The following is a 23,252-nucleotide window of genomic DNA, read 5'->3' as shown; positions in this document are numbered from 1 at the left end:
GCCTTTGGCCCAGGGCGCGATCCTGGAGACCCGGGATCGAATCCCACATCGGGCTCCCGGTGCATGGAGCCTGCTTCTCCCTCTGCCTGTGTCTCTGCCTCTCTCTCTCTCTCTCTCTCTCTCTCTCTGTGACTATCATAAATAAATAAAAATTAAAAAAAAAAAAGAAAAACTCATTGGCATTGATGTTCCTAAAGGCAAACTGAAGCCAGAATTTACATAACACTAGCCGTGAAGTTGGGATGGAGAAACAAAGGGGAATTAAGGTATGTTCATGTTCTTGCTTTACCAGAAAGAAAGCTACCAATTAACTTAAACTAAATGGAAAATAAGTGATTTTATGAATATTAAAAAAAAAAAGATAGTCCATAAATGTAACATGGTGTATCCTAGATGGGATCCCGAGGTAGATAGAAGACATTAGGTTAAAAACTAAGGAAACGTGAACAAATATGGACTTTAATTATCATGCATCATCACTGGTTCATTAATCTTGATAAATGTACCACATTAATGTAGGATGGTAATACAGGCAGGAAGTGGGTATAGGGTGTGTGGGAGCGCTACTAGTTTTTCAATTTTTGTATAAATCTAGAACTATTCTGAAATAAAAAGTTTAGTAATTTTGAAAAACAGAGGTAGTCCCTAAAGAATACAATTAAGATATGTAGCTTATAATCCATCAGGTAGAGAGGGAAAGGGTAAACTTTTGAGAATTTTAGTCCAAGAGAATGCAGGAAATAATACCAATATGGGGTACCGATGGGCAGCACAGCACACAGCAAGTACAGAAGAGGCAAAAATAAGGATTGATGGAGAGAGACAAGTATCATGTGGTTTCTCTCATACATTGAATATAAAAAATAGTGAAAGGGACCAGAAGGGAAGGGGAGGAAACTGAGTCAGGAAAAATTAGAGAGAAAGACAAACCATTAGAGACTTCTAACTCTGGGGAACAAACAAAGGGCTGCAGAAGGGGAGGTAGGCGGGGGAATGGGGTGACTGGGTGATGGGCACTGAAGGGGGCACTTGACGGGATGAGCACTGGGTGTTACACTAGATGTTGGCAGATTGAATTTAAATAAAAATGTTTAAAATGATCAAAAATAAAATAAAATAAAAAATAAGGACTGAATGCAAAGGATGCAGTATTTCTTATTTCCCTGATTAAATACTAGGCTGCTACGCCCCAACTCCCCTCACTCTCCTAACATTTTTCACTCCTATCCCAGGCAGCTTATTAGTGGTCTGTGATTAGGTCAGCCAATTAAGAAATATGAACTGGGTCTCAGGCAAAAGACCTGCAGAAAATGGCACGGGACCACGTTTCCTAAAAAGCAAGGACGTTTCTCAGCTGGGCCTCTGCAGACCTAGCACAGGACCTGCAGACTCAAGGTGCTCCACAAACATTTGGAGAGATTAGCTAGGCCACGCCCTGGCTGGCAGTGCGCCCCCCTGGGGGGCTCTTGTGAAGGCCAGCGCCCAGAGGGGCACCAACAGATTCTAGTTTAACTGATCCTGGGTGGGGGCCAAAACATCAGGATTTTTTAAAAAGCTCCCAGGAGGCTGTAACGTGCAGCAGGGTTGAGCATACAGGATAAGCCTATAAGATGAACTAGAGCACAGCAAGCCCGGGTATTAAGAAATCAGTTAACTTTTAGTACAATAGTACGGACGGGGGAATTTCAAATCATTACTATTTCCGCTTCCTCCAGCAGCTGTGATTCACCGTGCTCACCTCCAGCGGCTGAGATGTACTGTCTGCCTGTAAGTGTGAAGCGCGCAAGAACGGGACACTGGTGTCGCAGAACCTCCAAGGTCTGTTGGATGGTCAGGTAAGAAATGCTCCTTATGAATTCAGATAACATTTTTTTGAAGATTTTATTTATTTATTCATGAGAGACACAGAGAGAGAGAGAGAGAGAGGCAGAGACACAGGCAGAAGGAGAAGCAGGCTCCCTGCAGGGAGCCCGATGTGGGACTCGATCCCAGGACCCTGGGATCATGCCCTGAGCCGAAGGCAGACACTCCACTGCTGAGCCACCTGAGCGTCCCAAATTCAGATAATATTTTAGTCCTCAAAGAGGAAAGATATATTCTTAGGGGAAAAAAAAAAGCTTCCTAAAATGCAGTGACCCTCTCTCAAGAGCTGTTAGTACAAGTAGACAGTATTAGCAAGAACATAGAGGAACATAAGAGAACAACATCAACTAATAGAATCTGACATTTCTAGAACAGTCCATCCCAACACACAACATCCATTCTTTTTCAATGCTCATGAAGCACAGACCGCGAGAGAACACGTCATGGACTATAAAACAAGCCTCTGCAAATGTATAAGACTTTCTATCAGCCAGAGTGTATTCTCCAACCACAATGAATCAAACCAGAATCAGTAACAGAGAGATAACAGGCAAATCTCCAAATATTTGGAAACGAAGTAATACACTGTTAAGTGATCCACTGGTCAAAGGCAAGTCAAAGGAAATTTAAAACTATATTTAACTGAAAGAAAATGAAAATACAATATATCAAAATATGTAGAACAGTTAAAGCAGTGCAGAGAGGACAATTTGTAGCACTAAATACAACAATTAGAAAAGAAATGTCTCCAATCACCCCAATCTCCCACATCAAGAACCTAGAAAAAGAGCAACATAAACCCAAAGCAAGCAGAAGGGAGGGAATAATAAACTAAGTGTAGAAATCACTCAGAGGGGACGCCTGGGTGGCTCAGTGCTTGAGCATCTGCTCAGGGTGTGATCCCGGGTCCTGGGATCGAGTCCTGCATCTGGCTCACTGGAGGGAGCCTGCTTCTCCCTCTGCCTCTCCATCTCTGTGTCTCTCATGAATAAATAAATAAAATCTTAAAAAAAAAGAAAAAGAAAAAGGAAGAAATCACTCAGAGATTCATGGGGGAGCATAAAGTGACCAGGAATCCAGGGATTGGAGCAACTGCAAACCAAGGAACGCCAACAAATGCCAGAAAACCATAAGATGCTATCGCCCAGGGAAGGATTCCTTCCACCCCACGGGCTCCGGAGGGAGCGTGGTCCTGCTGACTCCCTGATTTCAGACTTTAGCCTCAGAACTGCAAGAGAATAAATTTCTAGGGTTTTGAGCCACCCAGTTGGTGGCACTTTGCTATAATAGGTCTAGAAAATAAAATGATCTTCTAATTAGGTAGACAGAGGGGGGAAAAATAAGAGAAAATTTGAGTAATCCAGCAAAAGGAGGAACTATTTTTTAAGTAGCAAAGGGGGAAAAATGGTTTTACATGACAAACACAAAACAGCAAAAAAAATACTCAAATACATCAGGAATTCAAAAATTACGGACATGTGAAACATTAGAATACAAGGTGCTGAATGGCTTTACAAATCTGATTCAATTATAGTCTTCCAATGACACCTCTAGAATAATAGAACAAAGTCACAGAAAATATATAAAAATGAAGAACATGAAAAAGATATACCAAAACCACCTGAAAGGAGAAAAAGCTGGTGTAGCAATATTTTTTTAAAAAAAAATTTGTTTTTTGAGAGAGAGTGTGCAGACAGAGGGGCAGAGGGAGAGAAGCTGAGATGGAGCCCGAGGTGGGGCCCGGCCCAGGACCCTGGAGATCGTGACCTGAGCCAAAATCGGGGGGGTCAGATGCTGTAGCAATATTAGTATCAGAGACGAAAAGGAACAAATACATGCTTATAAGGCATCAAGAAGAAATAACCACAGTCTTCCTGAACAGCACAGCCTACAACGATATCCGGTGAAAGCTGACACGTGCGAGGACAAACGGAAAAATGCACAGAGTGGGAGACTTTCTCTTGTGAAAGTCATAATCTGATGGCGTATCCAGAAAAAAACTACTAGGGTTACACATAATGGGAACTTAACTAGCAAGATTAATCTAAAATTGGGTTCAAAACCCTATTCCCAACAAATAGAATTCACTCTCCCCCTCCCCACCCCCCGCCGCCCCAAGGACTTGGGAGCGTGTATAAAATTATCCATGTACTGGGTCTCCAAGAAGTCTCAACAGGTTTCAAAGAATCATGGTCAAACGACATCTGGCAAAAACGCAGGATTGTTTACCTCTGATTGAGATTTCACTCTAAGACGTGCAAATAAAACTATCAGAGAATAGCATTCTTCACTTATGTTGCAAACACCAAAGAAGGGGTAATACGAGGTGTCGCTTAGGATGTGAGAAAACACGTATTCTCAGCCGGGGGGAGGGGGGGCTGTAAATGGATTCGATTTGGCAGTTTGTGTCCAAGTGAAGAGCTCCGTCCCCCTCTGCCCACCAACTCACTCCTAGGAATCCTTCCCATAGATACACTTACAAACGTGCAAAGAGAAGACCCTGCGAGGATTTTCATCACGGTAGTGACCCTGACGCAAAATACAAAAACCGTAATGGCCATCAACGTGGGAAGGATTCAACTGTGGTCTTGTCCGGTAATGAGCGTTGACAAGAGTGAGGCAAGGCTACGCTTAGGCCGCGGAAGAGCTCCAGAACCTGCAAGCGTGCGACAGCCCATCTGGTCACGTGGTGGTGGTGCTGGTGGTTGTCTAAGAGAGGGGAAAGGAATTTGCTAGAAATGCCTTTGGAGGCATGGAGGAGGGTCAGCAGTGTATCCTCCAGACTGAGAAGGCCCTTTAAAACTGAAAAATCGGGGCGCCCGGGGGGCTCAGTGGTTGAGATCGGCCCAGGTTGGGATCCCAGGGTCTCAGGATCGAGTCCCGCATCGGGGTCCCTGCAGGGAGCCTGCTTCTCCCTCGGCCTGTGTCTCTGCCTCTCTCCCTCTGTGTCTCTCATGAATAAATAAATAAAATCTTAAAAAAAAAAGAAAAAGAAAGAAAGAAGAAAAATGAGGCAGGCGTGTGCGTACCCTTTACGTGGAGCTGTATTCCGGGTTCCTCACAGACGGGGCAGGAGGGCAGGCAGGCAGGCGATGGATGGAAGCAGTACTGTGCAGCTCTTCTCCTCACCGCAGTCCCCAAGGCTCATGGAGCGAGGGCAGGGTGCTGAGGACTCCCAGGGTAGCTCTCTGCAGTGGCACCATGGGCACCTCGGGGGAGAACAAGGTGAGCGTCAACGACGGAGTCCGTGGTGCCAGCCAGCGCTCCTACCGTCTCCACATTCTAGAAACACCCCTGTAGCACAATGCACAGCAGACCACGTAGCTGCTTCCTTCAGGCTTCTTCCCACTAGAGCATAGCAGCCGCATGTTTACCCTGTTCGCATCGTGCCATTTAACTAAACAGAAAGCCTTTAGTCACATTATTCATTTAAAACACGGAATCTAAATAAAATGCAGTCTCTAGTGATAGGCCTAATGAACTGCAGAAATTCCAGATTCCTTTGTGTGTTCCCTTCAAATTCCTTTTCTGATGAACTGTCAGGGCTGACATGTCTGTGCAGTTAAACCAGCAAACACGTTCGGCAAGGTTTCTAAGAGGTTCATTATCTGACCAGGTATACGTAACGGTGCTCAGTCAAACACTGGCAGCAGAACCAGCAGAGACAGATGGAGGCTGCTTCTGTTCATGCAAACCAACTGGATGGATCCCAGCCACCTTCTGATCCCCCTCTACCTACCTACTCCCAAAGGCCACATCGACAGGCCTTCTGGCCCTGCCTCAGGACCTTTGCATGTGCTATCCTGCTCCCTGGAACGATCCCAGTCCCCTCCTACTCCCACCAGACGGTCACACGGCTTACTCCCTGGATGCACCCAGGTCTCTGCTCCAATGTCACCTATTCAGAAAGGCCTCCGCCGACCAGCTGAGCTACGACAGGGGGCCTTCCCAGACCCTCCCCATCTCCCGACCAGCTTTACTTCTTTTTTCCTTCACTTATGACAACCTGACACAATTTCACTACTCGTCTATTTGCTTCCCACGCTACAAGATAAGCCCCATGAAAGCAGGGCTGACTAGTCCAACAATCCCTTGCAGCGCACACTAGGCACTAAATAAGTGTCGCAATTTAAATAAAATTTGCATATGGTAAGTCTACAGCATAGTTTCATATTTTGGCCGAACCCTATCTCACGTAAATTTATTTTTTCCAACGGCAGCTTTTCCTCCTTTTCCACCTAGGCAACAACGATCAGAAACAGGGCGGACAGAGAAGACTTCTCTCTGGAGAAAGAGCAGCCTCCAGAACGGAGGACCAACTTGTGCCACGACGCTGGGTTCCGCTGAAGCTCCCCCGGTAACACGCTAGAAGCTCAGAATCGGCATCTGCTTCCTCGGCCGTCTAACCGTACAAGTTAGCGGAAACCTCCTCACGGTATGGGGAATAAAAGCCCCAGTGCTAGGGAAGTAGTCTGAAGGGAGGAGTTTAAAGAAGTTATTTGAGGGACACCCCGGTGGCTCAGCGGTTGGGCGTCCGCCTTGGGCTCAGGATGTGACCCCCGGGTCCTGGGATCAAGTCCCGCACCAGACTCCCTGCATGGAGCCTGCTTCTCCCTCTGCCTGCGTCTCTGCCTCTCTCTCTCTCTGTGTCTCTCACGAATAAATACATACAATCTAACAAAAATCAAAAAAATAGGGATCCCTGGGTGGCGCAGCGGTTTAGCGCCTGCCTTTGACCCAGGGCGCGATCCTGGAGACCCGGGATCGAATCCCACGTCGGGCTCCTGGTGCATGGAGCCTGCTTCTCCCTCTGCCTGTGTCTCTGCCTCTCTCTCTCTCTCTCTCTGTGACTATCATAAATAAATAAAAATAAAAAAAAAAATAAAAGGGCTATCTTGAAGATCATTACTTAGTCTTTAGAAGAACCGAGGTGATTGGCAATGGAAGGACTCACATGTGAAATTCCTTAAATAAAAATGTATTCACTTAAAAAAAAATACATACATTCGAATGAAAAGCCCGACAGCCCCTAATGTCGGGCAGACTGGGGTGAGACAGATCATCTTACCTGCTGTAAGAAAGAGGCAGCGTCATTGATACGGCGTGTGAACTGCACCCAAAAAGGTCGTATCAGGATCTAAAATATGTATTCCTCTGACCCAGCGATTCCACTCCCAGGAATCTATTATAGTGAAAAGTATTTGCTTATAAAGTGCAAAGATGTATAGATAAAGAACGTAATGCAGCATGTACCGGCGTAGTGTGTGCAAGAAAAAATAAATGGAAAAAATCTGAATGTCTATTAATACAAAGTCGAGGGGCCCCTGGGTGGGTCAGTGGTTGGGCGCCTGCCTTCGGCCCAGGACGTGACCCCCGGGGTCCCGGGATCGAGTCCTGCATCGGGCTCCCTGCAGGAACCCTGTGTCTCCCTCTGCCTGGGTCTCTGCTTCTCTCTCTGGGTCTCTCATGAATAAATAAAATCTTAAAAAAATTAAAAAAAGCCAAGGTGACTAAATAAAGCATGGCACCAAGAACTCTAATGATTCTCACACTCCTTCATGCACAAGCATTTGTCGGGTGACTGTGATGGGAGATGTTACACAGAGTACAACATCCCAGGTCCTTTGAGTTGAAGTTCTACACATAATGTTTTTAAACATTAGCTTAAGGGGAAATTCCAAAACGGCTACATATTTTTGAAATACATATGTACATGTATGTGTAAGACACGTAGTTTTGTTTTGTTTGTTTTTTTAATTTTTTTATTTATGATAGAGGGGGGGGGCAGAGACACAGGCAGAGGGAGAAGCAGGCTCCATGCACCGGGAGCCCGACGTGGGATTCGATCCCGGGTCTCCAGGATCGCGCCCTGGGCCAAAGGCAGGTGCCAAAGTGCTGCGCCACCCAGGGATCCCCAGACACGTAGTTTTGTGTGCAGAGAATGCTAGATGGGCCCTTAACTGTCGCCCTCGTGCCATAGCTCTGAAGCTCCTGCGGACTCAGAACAAATGGGAAGCCACTGGAGCACTTTTAAAATTAAAAAATCAATTAAAAAATAATAAAATAAAATAAATAAAATAAAATAAAATAAAATAAAATAAATAAAATAATAAAATAAATAAAATAAAAAAATGACACCAGTCTGAGCTTTGGAACACACCAAGTGGATCTGATCCTGGCTTTGACAAAGTCCACGCTAACTCAATGGTCTTCAGAGTTGACATAACCTGGTTAATGCAGTTTCCCCTTCTTGGACTTACAGAATTACCATAAGGGTTCAGAGGAAAAGAAAAATGTCTCAGACTCTTCACAAGGTGCCTGGGAAATAGTAGATGCTCAGTAGGCATCTTTCCCAGCCTTTCTCCTTGGAACGCCTTGGGATTCACAACATTTAACCACCCAACGTCTTGTCTTTTCTTTTTTCTTTTCTTTTCTTTAAGATTTGTTTTATTTATTCACGAGAGACACACAGAGAGAGGCAGAGACACAGGCAGAGGGAGAAACAGGCTCCACGCTGGGAGCCCAACGTGGGACTCGATCCTAGGACCCAAGATCACACCCTGAGCCAAAGGCAGACGCTCAACCGCTGAGCCATCCAGGTGTTCCCCCCAACGTCTTTTCTACTAGTTGATTATCCAACTTAAAAGAAAATACCTCCTTTAAAAACATTTCAGTAAAAAAAAAAAAAAAATTCAGTAGATACTGTTGTTGGATCAAAGAACGTTTCAGGTGTCTGTCCACTCTCTCACACCCAGACTAAAAGCAATCAGTCTTCTTTCCTCTGCAACGACTCCTCCCTTCTTAGCATGATCCCCTCTTCCCAGAAGCAACAGGCTAAAAAATGAGTTGTTGTTGTTTAACTGAGCAGGTATCTATCAGCTCGTTCTCCCCTGTGCTCTGCCGGCCCCACTGGTGTCCGGCAAACAGGCTTTCCCTCCCCAGGCCTGACCGCTCAGCCAGGCCACGCGCGAGGCAAGGGGAGGCCCGAGGCCCGCGGCCGGGCGAGCCCCCGCGGACCGTGGCAGCCTCCCAGCTGGCCTCTCCTGCACCTGTCCCCCTAACTCACACTCCGCTTGAGGCCCCAGCCCGCCAGCACCTTCGAATCTCCAGCAGAGTATCTGTTAGAGAGCTGCCGTCGCGGAAACAAAACCCACCGGCACGGGGACGCTCTCGCGTGGGCCCCCTGCACTGGGAACGTGGGGTTCTAGCGGGGACGCTGCTGAAACGCCCACGAAGACCCAGAGCCTGCAGGTGCCAGTCAGCCACCAGCTGACTTCCAGAAGCTTCCATCTAGTGCTTCCATCTAGTCCGGGGCCACAGTGACCCCGGGGTCCCAGGATCGAGTCCCACATCGGGCTCGGAGAACAGAAAGTAACGGAAGATGACATTTCTGGCGACTCGCGGACTTTGCAGCACGTTGCATCAGATAAATGCTCTCAGGAACTTAGCACCAAGCAAAGAATTGTACGTCCTGAGGTGATGCTCTCTGTAACCTTCCCTCCTATGAGAACCGTATAGTCCACTTGTTTTTCTTTTTGCTTCAGTTGCCAGGAAGCTCAGGACCAGCTATGGGTCTTACTTCATTTACTTATCTTTTCAGTAAACATCTACAGAACCCATTGCACATGTCAGGATCACACAAAGGCCTGGGAATTCTGAGCTCGAGGACACAGGGCATTTTCCAGAACGCCTCGGACAGAGACTGAAGTTAACAAGTGGCCCTGAGTGCGGCGGAGACCCACGGGCAGACCCGCGGCGTAGCGAGAGCTCGGGGCAGCCGGGCGGCAGGCCGGGGGGGGCACGGCCAGGAGAAGGAAGCAAGAAAGGCGCCCCTTAGAAATGATGCATCAGCTCTGCTTCTTGGCAAGTTAGCTCTCATTTGATTTCTGACGTCTCTAAGTCTTTAAAACGCGTTAAGCTTTCATAGAAATAGGTTGGAAAAATACATCTTTGTTCATTCATAAGCATGTTCAAATATGCACATGAAACAATATCCCTTTAACCTAGAGGAACCCTCATTATTTACACAACACAGCTTATATTGGCGTATTACAAGGGACGGCGGGGGGATCAGGTGTAACGAGGAGTGATCTGCTTTGAAGAGTTGATTCTTGACTATTCCGTGAATATTTTCCATGACTCCAAAATAACTTTGGTTTAAAAATAGGAAGGCATCCTCTTATTAATTTATCGTATTCTTGACACTGTCTGCCTCGCTACCGTTAACTCCGGGAGGCCAACCTCGAAGATCTTGATTCGATAGCTCTGGGCCGGTCGACAGTGATTGACGACAAGGATTAACTATATGGTTTCTAGATGAATCCTGGCTTACTTCCAGACTTGGCTAATGCTAACCCACTGCATTCCTCGCCTCCCCCTCTAGCAACATCTCCCTCTGCCGCAGCATACGCCGGGAGACGATGGGGTTGCTGGCACAAGTTCAAGTTATATCATTGATTCAAATCTATCCCCAAGCAAACCTGCTTTTATTTCAGATGAACACTCTCCAGCGATCTGAATTGCAGGGGCAGTAAAACAATTGTACATTTATGTAGCATTCTCATCCCCAAAGGAATAGTTTTCCATGCCTACAAATACCTTAGAAGCAATAAAGAGTTTGGTGGGTTGGTGTCTCGTTTTTGTCTGTGGCTTTTTTAGAAAATCAGAATTCCATGTAATAGGAAGGTGATGAATTTGGTGCTTACCAACAACTGCTCTAATAAAGTATATTATATGCATAATTCTCACTTAATAGTAACTACTGCATAAACCTATGGTAAAAGTGATAATATTCAGCTTATAAATCAGAAGCAGCAAGGAAAAGAAGGTGTGCCTTCAGGCCAAGAGCTGCAGGGAGTTACCGACTATTGCCTTGGGTTCCCTCTGCCCAGAACATTCTCCAGCTAATATCCACAGGGCTTTCTCCCTCCCTTCCTTCGGCTCTTGCTCAAATGTCCCCTTATCAGAAAGGCCTTTCTTGACCACGTTTCTTTAAAATAGCAATCCCTGCATTCCTTAGTCCTCTTTTCTCTGCTTGCTTATTGCTTTTCATTTTTCCCCATTTATTTGTTTGTGCATAGCACTTACTACCACTGGAAACATGTCTGTTTTCCCTCTTCCCTGAATCTAACACGTGCTCAGAGAGCAGGGGTTGGGTTTTATTCAATATTGTACCTCCAACACACCTGGCACCAAGTAGACCTTCAATAAATATTTGATGAGCGAAGGATTTTTTTTTTTTGGACACTTTCCACTCACTCACATTCCATCCAAGTATCTCAATAGTGAAACCAAGGCACAGAGAAGGTGGGGATTTTTCCAACGCCCTCTTCTCCATTATTCTAGCAAAGAACAGTGCTCTATGATAAAGTCAAAGCTGACCGAAACAAAGGCCCCAACAATTTGTTAATCCTGTAGCAGTACATCCAGAACTGTACCTTAAACAATTCAAAGTATTTTGACTTAGTGGCTCTGACGCTCTTGAAACATGACCACTCTGCATGGGTCCCAAAAATGTTCTCCAAGAGTTTCTCCAAAACAGGAGAAATCAACCACTATTAGCTAGTCACTGCCCTAAAATGAGACCGATTTATACAAACCACATTGACTCCCTGTCCAGCATCTAAGTTAAAGGGGGAGGGGGACACAAGACCAGTGATTATCCACGTACATGCATGAACCTCATTAAATGGACCACACAGCTCCAGTTTACTAAGGCTACCTAACACTTCAGAATCTCTCCAGCCAGAAAACATTCACCTTCCTGAATATGAGTCTATAAGCCCCCTTAAGTCTTAAGCATAGCTAAGAGCAAGCAAACCAGAGATGCCAAGAAATGAGAGGCTGTGAATCATTTAAATCACAGGAGACGGAGAACCTATTAAAAACAGAACCACCAAATATGCAGTCAAGTGTCTGATCCATAATTGCTCTTAGTTCTGTTGCTACAAGGGCACGTGTCATAGAAAAAATTTTAAGAATGAGTAAATAAATAAAAACTTCAATCCACCAAAGCTAAGGGGCTTTGGGCAGGCCATAATTCTAAGTCTCGGTATTGTGGCTTGACGTTTGCTACCAAAGTGTTCTACTCAACTGCCTGCCAAGGAGCAATGAAGCAGAGCCCCAGTAATTCTTTCAACAAGCGACAAGATGGGAAGGCTAATTTAATGGGGCAGGGCCAAGTGCACTTAACAAACTGCACATCTGTAAGATGGAAATACACCGTCCTCATCTTTAGCAGTAACTCTCCTCACTAAGTAGCTCTCAAAGACTTTTGAAGCCTTTCTCCTTCTTGGTGTGTAGCTGCCAATGAGTTTACTTCCTTCTGCAGGAGAGAGGCTGCCGAAACGTGGGGCTTTGCCCCAGACCCACTGGAGTGGCCGTGAACTGAGAAATTCCAGCTGCATCTGATCCCATCCCTGAAGAACACGTGGATTCTTGTTCTCCATGTTAGTAACCCTTATATCTTTTCTAAGTCCCTTTCTTCATGCCCAAATGGAAATCAAATCATGAGGTCACAGGGAAGAGGAGTGCATTTCCACGTCACAGTTTTGGGTGGAAGTCTGCACCAGGCCACCTGGGTTGCACAGAGAATGCTGCTTCTATTTGCCGTGCATGGGGAGAATCCAGCTCAGCCCTGGAAAGAGGAGTTTTCAAGACCTCAAAAAGACCAACTCCACTCCGCATGGCTAGCCTTTTGATATAATGAATCAAACGTGGGCGGCCCGGGGGGCTCAGTGGATTAGCGCTGCCTTCAGCCCAGGGCGTGATCCTGGTGACCCGGGATCGAGTTCCACGTTAGGCTCCCTGTGGAGCCTGCTTCTCCCTCTGCCTGTGTCTCTGCCTCTCTGTGTGTGTGTCTCTCATTAATAAATAAATACAAATCTTAAAAAAAAAAAATAATGAACCAAACTTTTGTCTGCCCAGTTTTAGGTGATTCTATGCAACACGGCGCTGACTTGCCTGCAATTACATTTCTAGAAAAGGCAGCCTAGCTGTATGGAAAGCACCCATGATGCACAACTTTGCTTGGCCACTCACTGTGCAGCTCTGGCCACATCACTACTTCTTTCTTGGTCTCAGTTTTCCCAGCTCTAAAGCAAAAAAAAAAAAAAAATCTGAGACTGCTGTCTACCTTGAGATCCTCTGGTTCTGTGGCCTTTTCTGGGATGTCTCCCTCTTTGAAAGTAGTATTTTCATCATGCATTCATTTTGGCCTGTTTAGCCCTTATTCATCCCCAGGGACTTTACTAGTCAGACGTCCTTTGCCTCATGCTGGAGAATATTCTGTGTAACTCTTCAGGTCACTTAAGAGACTGACTTAAGACACACACATACTTTCTTTGGGGAGCCTGCAGATAGGGCCCTTTCTAGCCCTTGGCTTCTAAACTCATACAGAAGACTTGAAGCCTTGAAGTAATTAACAACCCTCCCCAAATGCTTTTCTCCCCCTTCTCTTTATTTTTCTCATATTTTCTCTCTTTTTCTTTTTTTCCTCCTTTCTCATCTTCTCTCACTTGGTCCTGCCAGCACAACCAAGGGGGTTATTTAGACCTACTGGTTACCTGTAGAAAAATAGGAAACTGCTGCTTATCTTCAATGAACAGAACCACAAGATTAGGACTGAAAAGCTATTTGAAGCACATTCATGTTGACAACATTAAGAACGCTATACAACATAAAAGCATAGGAGATGAAATGAATTCAGGATTGCAAATTGAGATCAATAACTACCTTCATGTTAAAACATTCTAAGACGCTGCTTTGTGTCCAAAGTTCTTTGATTAAAAAGTCGACGATGAGAATAAGATACAGACACCACAGTATCTAACCAATGTGCAGGCGGCATAATCCAAGGGATTAATGAAACTCCAGATCACAACTATTTAATATATTTTTGCTAAGCAGGAGTAGCTCGCGTGGTGAGGATTTGTAATTCAATCAAATTATCTTCTCTACATCCACTTGCGAGCATAATACTCACAACATCCATGTGATTAACCAAAGCAACCTAGTCCAGGAGGGATGCCAACGGCAGGCAGAAATGTGGCATATCTAAACAAATGAACGGGGAAAGGTGTCATTATAACTGAAGTTGTAGACATTTGGGATGCAAGTTTTTTAAAGTAAGTAGGAAACTTTAGGCAGGGAATGAGTCTTAAGGAGGTCCTTAGGCTCAGTAACCTTTCCCAGCCACACACCAGGTACAAGAATGACTCAAACTTCGCACAGCGTCCTCTTGTCCCCAAGTAGAAAGACTTGGTGGGATGAAGTTGATGCAAATTTTAAGTGGTAGTAGGAACAGAGAGGATGAACACAGTGGATGCTCCTTCTCTGCAGTCATGGAGAATCACTTAATCTGGCCCTGCTGTAACTCAGTGGGACCAGGACCACTTCCTCTTTCAGAGGCACAAACTTTTGGTTTCCCAGCAGGCACCTTCAACTGTATCTCCAGGTGTAAAAGAGAATTTGCCAGGTACCTAAGATGGATGACTAACTTCTGTCCCTTCTTGATCAATCACTTTGTGGATGTCTGCCTAAATAAACACATATAGAATGGCTACGGGACACAAGCCAAACCACTCTGATGTCCAAATTAAAACACTTGACTTTTCCCCCTTCCCCTCCCCTTCAAAAGAGCATTTAATTTTTTTCCCCCTAGAACAATAGGATCATAATACATCTGGAAATTTGCCATTTTGGCAGCAGGGGCTGGAGGACAGATCAATAGAGCGGCACAAATTCCGTCCTGAGCAAAAGCCTAAAGCTCCTAGCTGTGTCTGGGGTAAATCCAAAGCAGAGAAAGGCAAGGCTTAAGGTGTGGAAGGAGAACAGTTGCTGTTGGAAGTCCTGTTCTAACAGACCTCTCAAAAGCAGAGAATAGGGGGATGTATTCACTATATTTGAGCACAAGGCCAAAAGCACCCAGGTTCCTGGACCAAAGGGGAGGGTGTGGGATGGAGCAGAAGTATAAATCTGGGTGAGTACGAAGAAATAAAAACAAAGACCCACTTTTTTGCACAAAAGAAGAGTACCAAGAAGGACTGGAACCATGGCAAAGGAAAGGGTGACACAATGTTATGTTAAGCATGCCAACTCACCCTGTCAGGTCCTTGTCTCCCTCCCTCCCTGGTACCACAACCCTGCTGGCAAGTCCTGAGCTGACATCCACTCAACAGTCAGAACACACAGAGCTCCTACCTAGTACCAGGCATAGAGTTAGCAATGAAGGATGCACGGAACTGTAAAAGACCCTGAATAGCCAAAGCAATCCTGAAAAAGAAAAGCAAAACTGGAGGCATCACAATTCTGGACTTCAAGCCCTATTACAGAGCTGTAGTCAGCAAGATAGCATGGTACTAGGACAAAAACAGACACACTGATCAACAGAACAGAATGGAGAACCCAGAAATGGACCCACAACTATATCATCAACTAATCTTCATCAAAGCAGGAAAGACTACCCAATGGGAGAAAGACAATCTTCAACAAATGGTGTTGGGAAGCCTGGACAGCTACATGCAGAAGAATGAAACTGGACCACTTTCTTACACCATATACAAAAACATATTGAAAATGGATGAGACACCTAAATCTGAGACAGGAATCCATTATAATCCTAGGGGAGAACACAGGCAGCAAGTTCTTTGACCTCGGCCACAGTAACTTCTTACTAGACACATCTCTAGAAGCAAGGGAGACAAAAGCAAAAATGAACGATTGGGACCTCATTAAGATAAAAAAGCTTCTGCACAGTGAAGGAAACAACAAAACTAAAAGACCACCTACAGAATGGGAGAAGATACTTGCAAATGACACATCTGATAAAGGGTTAGTATCCAAAATCTATAAAGAACTTAACAAACATGATATCCAAAAAAAAAAAAAACAAAACAAAAAAACAAATAATCCAGTTAAGAAATGGGCGGAAGACATGAATAGACATTTTTCCAAAGACGACATCCAGATGGGCGAGAGGCACATGAAAGGATGCTCAACATCACTCATCATCAGGGAAATACAAATCAAACCATGACGAGCTATCGCCTCACACCTGTCAGAACGGCTGAAATTGACATCACAGGAAACAACAGATGTTGGTGAGGATGTGGAGAAAGGGGCGCCCTCTTGCACTGTTGCTGGGAACACAAACTGGTGCAGCCACTCTGGGAAAACAGTATGGCGGTTCCTCAAAAAGTTAAAAATAGAGCTACCCTACGACCTGCCAATTGCTCTAGTAGGTATTTATCCAAAGGATACAAAAATACAGATTCAAAGGGGTACAAATTTCAGCACCATTATCAGCAAAAGCCAAACTATGGAAAGAGCCCAAGTATCCACAATATCCATCAACTGATGAATGGATCAAAAAGATGTGGATAAACACACATACACTGGAATAGTATTTAGCCATCAAAAAGAATGAACTCTTGCCATTTGCAATGATGTGGGTAGAGCTAGAGTCTATTATGCTAAGTGAAACCAGTCAGAAAAAGACAAATACCATATGATTTCACTCATACATGGAATTGAGGAAACAAAACAGGTGAACATATAAAAAGGGAAAAGGGAGAGGGAAGCAAACCATATGTTTTTTTTTTATGTTCAAGAAACATTTTTAAATTTAAATTCAATTAGCCAACATATAGTACATCATTAGTTACAGATGTAGAATTCAGTAATTCATCAGGTGCATATAACACTCAGTGCTCATCACAGCACGTGCCCTCCTTTTTTTTAAATTTTTTATTTATTTATGATAGTGAGAGAGAGAGAGAGAGAGGCAGAGACATAGGCACAGGGAGAAGCCCAACGTGGGACTCGATCCCGGGTCTCCAGGATCGTGCCCTGGGCCAAAGGTAGGCGCCAAACCGCTACGCCACCCAGGGATCCCAGCACGTGCCCTCCTTAATACCCCTCACCCAGTTACCCCATTCCCCCATCCCCACGAGAGACTTAATGATAGAGAAAAACTCAAGGTTGCTAGAGGGGAGGTGGTGGGGGATGGGCTAAATGGGGGTACGTATTAAAGAGGGAGGGCACTTGCTGGGACGAGCACTAGATGTTATGTTGTAAGTGATGAACCAATGAATTCTACTCCTGAAACCAATATTACATTATATCGTAACTAGAATTTAAATCAAAATTTAAAAGGAAAAATAAGAAATGAAGGACACAAAAGAATCCTATGTGTTCTCTACTCTCCAACAAAAAGCTAGATAAGGTCCACTGGGGTCTCCTCTATTTCAGTACAAGCACCACCAGCTGTGGATGCTAACAGCATCATAGGAAAGGCCTGCGACTCTGTAAAGCCCTCAGCACTCCTTGCTCCTCCTTCCAAGGGTAAGTTCCCCTCCCCAGTGGACAGCCTTGCTATTATACAACTAGAGTCGCATTCCCTTGACTGAAACGTAATCTCCAGTTGAAAACCAGGAAGAGGACACTCATGAAACTTCTTGGTGATTTATGCCTCTGAATGAAGGAGTTCACTGCATCCAGCCCAAAGGGAAGATTTTGAGATGGAGAATCTGAGAGTATGCAGAGGGCAGCCCAGGCCAGGCACTTGTCCTAATTCCCTCAGGCCACGCTCCTAAGAACTATCCGGCTGGCTGTATATTATTTGTTCTCAAGTTTGGTAAATCATTAATGCTCTCAGCAATTCCATATGCGATAACTCTTAGATTTGTTTTCTTATGAGGGTCTTAGAAGTCTAGAGGAGATGGGGTTTTTTAGAACCTTCCTAAACGTACAGATTTGGGTCACTCTTGCTCTGCATGTCCCTGGTAGATAACCAGAAGAGGAGGACCTCCTTGTGTTTGAAGAACATCCCCCAAATGTGGAGTTCTAGGAAGCACGCAATGGACCCACAGATCACGTATACCCTTTGGTAGTCACCCAGTCGCATGACATTTCAATCCATCAGGATCGTCTCTTCTCACCAGAGAAGAGAATGAGAATTGTTCCTCTCATTGGTGAGGTTAAGGTAGGCGGCCTACATAGTTCTCCTCTGATTTTCTTCCAGTATACAACCAAAAGGATCAGAACACCAGGCAAGATTAAAATAGAGCAGTCCCTCAAGAGAAAATGAAAGGCCGGTGTTATGTTCTTCCTTGGCATGTCCTCAAGCCTCTGAGCAATGAACAGACACATAACCTTCTACAACCCATCTTGTGGCTATTTTGTCAATACAAATGGCTCTGTAATTGCCCTAAGAAATTCGGACTGGTTTTGAAATGTTACTTTTGAAGAGAGAAAATTCGGGACATGTTTCACATTCAAAGACCCTCTTACCACTATTCACTGAGAACAGAGAGTACCTTACACATACATCCCTTTCAAAGGTCTCTATCCAGAGGAGGCAAAATGCTATTACCTGAACACCAAACAAAACCCAGTTCTATCTCCACTTTCCATCTGTGTGAGACTCTCCCATGTAATCATAGCAGCTGCTCATCAACAGTATGAAGGGAGACGCAGTACCAATGATTAGAACCAGGACAAGGAATCAGTTTCCAGAAAATATCCCTAAAGTCCATGATTGGAATCTGCACCTTAAACCAAACAACTCATTCTATTTAGACTGGCCTATCAGGGGATTTCAAATGCTATCTGAAGGTATAATTTTTGCGTCTGCAAAAAAATCTTGCAAGAAAAAAAGAAAACCCTACATGCCACATCCAGAGCTCTGAAAAGCCAGAAAAACTTATCAAATGGTAGGTGTAGTCAGGTATAAGAAGAAAAATGAGACACAAACCTAATTTTCAAGGAGCAAATGATGCCAGTGCCATACCCCAAGTAGAAAGAGCAACTTGATAATGGGTAATGCTTTTTTTTTTTTTTCCTAAATAAAGAAATCAGTTGCATGACATGTTAGCTGAAAATATATCTTTTAAAGAAATTCAATACCTAAATAGGGGGTCTGATTTTTTTTCTTAAAAAAAAAGAAAAAGTCACTGGCTTCTGTAGTAGTGTATTTTGAAGACACACCTCTGACCAGTGACCTCAGGGTTATCAGTAAAGACCACAAGGTAGTATGTGAAATGCCAGGTGAGGAGCGCACCGTCACACCCATAAGCCAGAAGAGTGCCAGGACTCAGTCTATAATCAGGCATGAGTCAGCTGCTACTGAGAGGAGACAAGGAACTGGGGCATCGTCTGACGAGATGGGTCCATTCTCGGAGAGTTCCTTTTGCTACACCAAGATCCTGGATAAACAGAACCAACCTGATAACCTATTTCTGACCACCAAAATGGTACAAAAAATATGTACTATATATGAAATATTTCATGGAATAAAATACAGAATTAAAAAGGAAGAAAAAGACTTTAGAAAAATGACTAGCAATAGCCACAAATTAGCCAAAGAGAATTTTTGGGAATAACACAAAATCATTTAAATTAAAAAATCAGGGACGCCTGGGTGGCTCAGTGGTTGAGGCTTGCCTTCTGCTCAGGGTGTGACCCCAGGGTCCTGGGATCGAGTCCCCATCGGGCTCCCTGCTGAGATCCTGCTTCTCCCTCTGTCTCTGCCTGTCTCTGTGTCTTTCATGAACAAATAAAATCTTTAAAAATAAATAAAAATAAAAATTCAATGGAGAGGTTAAACCTCATATTTACCACAGCTGAAGACAGAATCACTTGGAGTGTTAAGAGTTCTGGAAAAAAGTGATTAGAGTGCAATAAAAAGAGACAGTAAGTATTAAAAGGATGTAAGAGGCGTGGAGCACACGGAATAAGAAAGTTGAAAACGGAAGTCCCGGGAGAGAACGGAGATTGGAGAACAGGCAGTTTTGAGACATAACGACCAAGGTCGATGAAAGACACCGATACGAAGACGCAGAAAACGCTACAGGCCAAGCAAAACAACAAGGATCCCACATCTAGGTGCCCTGACGCCACAGCACGGGTACCAGAGACAGGGATAGAAGGGCCCCCACGAGGCAGACGGACAATCAGACCGACGGCTTTCCCAAAGGCAACTGGAGTCAGAAAACAGAGGTGACCCGACCTTCCAAGTGTGAGGAGGAGGACTATTAACTAGGTCACAAAGAAGCCACAGGCCCAAAGCGGTGTCACTGCAGCGGGTGCCCACACTGGGGCTCACACCTAACCTGACCGCAGTTTCAACCTCCCCCAGAGCTGTAAGTCTTAAGGGGTCGGCCAGGGATTTTCTGATCGGCACCGACGAGGAGATCCTCCGTCAATGGACCCAGAAGAAGGGGAGGCCAGTCATGTCCTCAGACCCCTGCAGCCCCCAGGGGTGCGGTGACCTCGCCTGAACAATCTGGTCTGTCCTTTGGCTAACGGCTTGCTTGCCCCATCCTCCTTCCGCTTCGTCCAATCCCTCAAGGGCACCCCTTTCCCTGCCAGATGGGATGCTGCCTGAATCATGAACCTATTAATAAAGCCAATTAGATCTCCCAAATTTACTCAGTTGAATTTTTCTTAACTAGAACACCCAGTGAAGCTATTCTTTAAGGACGTATTTATTTCATGCTCCTTGTAAACAAAGACGGAGAGTTTATTACCATCACATTTCCCTAAAGAAATGCCTTAAAGGATGTGCTTTAAATATTTATTTATTTTAGGGGATCCCTGGGTGGCGCAGCGGTTTAGCGCCTGCCTTTGGCCCCTGGCGCGGTCCTGGAGTCCCGGGATTGAGTCCCACATTGGGCTCCCGGCATGGAGCCTGCTTCTCCCTCTGCCTGTGTCTCTGCCTCTCTCTCTCTCTCTCTCTCTATGTCTATCATAAATAAATACAAATAAATCTTTTAAAAAAATAAAAATAAAGATTTATTTATTTTAAAGAAAGAGCGTGTGTGCAGGGCAGGGGGAGAGAGAGAGAGAGAGACTCCAGCAGACTCCCTGCTGAGTGCAGATTCCACAACCCTGAGGTCATGACCTCAGCCAAAACCAAGAGTCCACGCCCCAAGGATGTACTTTGGGAAGGAAGACAGTGAACCCAGAGGAATATCTGATATGCAAGAAATGACCAGCAGAAAAGACAGTAAACACGTAGGTAATTTTATAGATATTTTTACCAGTATCTGTAAAACAGTGCTAAAACTAAAGTGTATCTTAATGGTTGTAAAAAATCATCAGAACTCAAATATTAGGGGTGCCTGGGTGGCTCAGTAGGTTAAGCGTTTGCCTTCAGCTCAGTCCTGGGATCGAGCCCTACAACGGGCTCCCTGCTCAGTGGGCAGCCTGCTTCTGCCCCTCCCTCTGCTTGTGCTTGCTCTCTCTCAAATAAATAAAGTCTTTAAAAAAAAAACAAAACCCTAGAATATTATATAACAGTAATATAATTCATGAGAGTCGTTAAAGTGCTCCCATGTTGCTTAGAAAGGGGTTATGATCCTACTGAACCTCATTCACAAAGGGGGAAACTGGCAGCAGGGCCCTAACTGGCCCGGAGCACACCAGGCCTCCCCTTTCTCCGTCTCCCCTTACACCTGGCCCTCCCCGGTTTGTGATCCAGGTGGGAAGAGTTGGGGGGTGGGGAAGAACCAGCGGCTCTGACATGTTTCCTGACCGAAGGGGCTTCCAGGTCGGTCCCTAAGATACGAGAAACGGCTTTGAGCCAAGAAAAGGCCCAGAGGCAGATGAAAGGCGGTGTTTTTTGCAGCCAAACTTTCAGCTGTGTCTAGAAAGTAATCCACTTACTTCACTTGAAGACCAGACTAGGTGTGGCTTTGTTTGTGAAGGGCTTTGTTGGGGCTACACATTGTTTGACTTGGGCAAACAGGCATGGGGATTAGGGGTTTGTGAAGTCACTGCACCGACTGGTACGTGAGGATGTGTTTGAGCTCTTGGGTCTCACCAATGGAGAGAGTTTTGGGGTGGCAGGGAAGAGAGGACGCCACAGGTCTATGTTCGCCCGGGAAAGTCCAATCTCCTCCTGGAATTTTTCTGCAAAGTGCAATCTGACCTCATCATCCCATATGAACTTCCTTCTTGAGAAAATAAAAATCACAACCAAGGACCTTCTTCAAAGGCTCCCCTTGTGACTTGGTTACTGAGCTTGGGTCTTGAGTGTCAGGGTTGGCCTCCAGGAAAATTATCCAGAGGAGCTTCCGGTGGCCAGTCCATCCCTTCTCATCATTCGGGTAGTGGGGCTGGTCAGGGGAGACGCCGGCGAGGAGCTGCACTGTCAGCTCCGGAATCCTAACTTGTGGAACGCAGGCTCCTTTTTACATAACCCTAAAGCAAACAGCAAAAGGTCAACTGGCAAGGGGGATCCAGAGCCGCACATTTCAATGCCAGCTCCAAGTTATTTAAGAGCTTTCATCGCTGAAGACCATCAGAAGAATCCGTGAGCGGGGACAACAGCGAATGGCCCCTCGTTACTACAGCTTCGGAAGCCTTAGAAGTGATTCTGGTCTTGAGAGCTGCTAAGAAAAGAAAAGATGCTGTCTGGTTAGGAATCCCCGGCTACTCCCGCGGGCACAGCTGTCCACGGTACCCTCTGATGCCTCAGTTACATACCATGTTTTATAGCCTCTGCCTAAAAAACAGACCCGGGCATTTAATACCAAACACGCCACTACCTGTTGTTTCTCCCCACATGCATGTAGCTGCCTTGAGTGTTAACATAAGTTACCTGCCTATGTGCATAGAGAAGACAATGCCCAGGAGAAAAATTGTCACTGATAATTATAAGGCAATTTCTCCCAGCCCCAGAGACAACTATGTATTGCTCTCCACCCCCCCCACCCCCAGAAGTATTGCATTCAAAATCCACAGAGCACGGCGGGATGGGGTGGGGAGGCAATACGGTGAGAAATTAAGAGATCTCTTTTTTTTTTTTTAAGATTTATTTATTTGAGACAGAGGGAGGGGGCCACGAGCAGCAGGGGGAGGAGCAGAGGGCGAGAAAACTCTAGCGGACTCTCCGCTGAGCGTGAAGCCTACATGGGGCTGGAGCTCACTACCCTGAGGTCATGACCTGCGCCGAAACCAGGAACTGATGCTTAACCGACTGAGCCACCGGGGCGCCCCAGAGACATTCTTTAATATTTTCAAACGATGAAATTAATACTTCAGAAAATCAGTCCCCAAACATTTACCCGATTTCACCATGCTACTCGGTTATGGCAGAAATAGGAAGAATCAGCCTTGGATTCTGCAGGGAAGAGTCCCGAACAAGAAAATCATGGAGATGAGCCACGGGGATCCTATTGGCTGATTCCTAGGTCATCTTTCCTAAATATATGCTACTAAATCACCCAAAACCTCATGAATTCTTGATATGAAGATTCATAAAGTCTTTTTAGGACTAAAAGAGAGGTTTTAAAAAGATTCCTTCCTTCCTCCCTCCTTTAATCAGCTCACAGAGGCAGAAATTACCAGTCCGGTGTTGACTCCACTGTAATTGTCCAACTTGAATC

At 45.2% G+C, this 23,252-nt stretch overlaps 1 protein-coding gene across 14 annotated transcripts in view; it reads right to left on the bottom strand.

Annotated features, from left to right (window-relative positions):
* LYPD6B (LY6/PLAUR domain containing 6B) overlaps nucleotides 1–23,252 on the bottom strand; it is a 249,435-nt gene that overhangs the window by 153,552 nt on the left and 72,631 nt on the right. For 11 of the 14 annotated variants that reach the window (XM_035702331.2, XM_049097249.1, XM_049097242.1 and 8 more), the window contains exon 2: nucleotides 4,893–5,072. The exons of 1 other annotated variant lie outside the window; for it this stretch is intronic. The gene's annotated coding sequence lies outside the window, so the exon portion shown is untranslated. Of the gene's footprint in view, nucleotides 1–4,343; nucleotides 4,573–4,892; nucleotides 5,073–23,252 lie in introns of all 14 variants that reach the window. 2 more of the 14 variants (XM_049097245.1, XM_049097244.1) reach the window with 1 other exon arrangement.

This window comes from Canis lupus, chromosome 19 (genome assembly GCF_003254725.2).
Source record: "Canis lupus dingo isolate Sandy chromosome 19, ASM325472v2, whole genome shotgun sequence".
NCBI lineage: Eukaryota > Metazoa > Chordata > Mammalia > Carnivora > Canidae > Canis > Canis lupus.
Note: the sequence above shows the minus strand (reverse complement) of the source record. Positions and strands in the feature narration are given on the sequence as shown.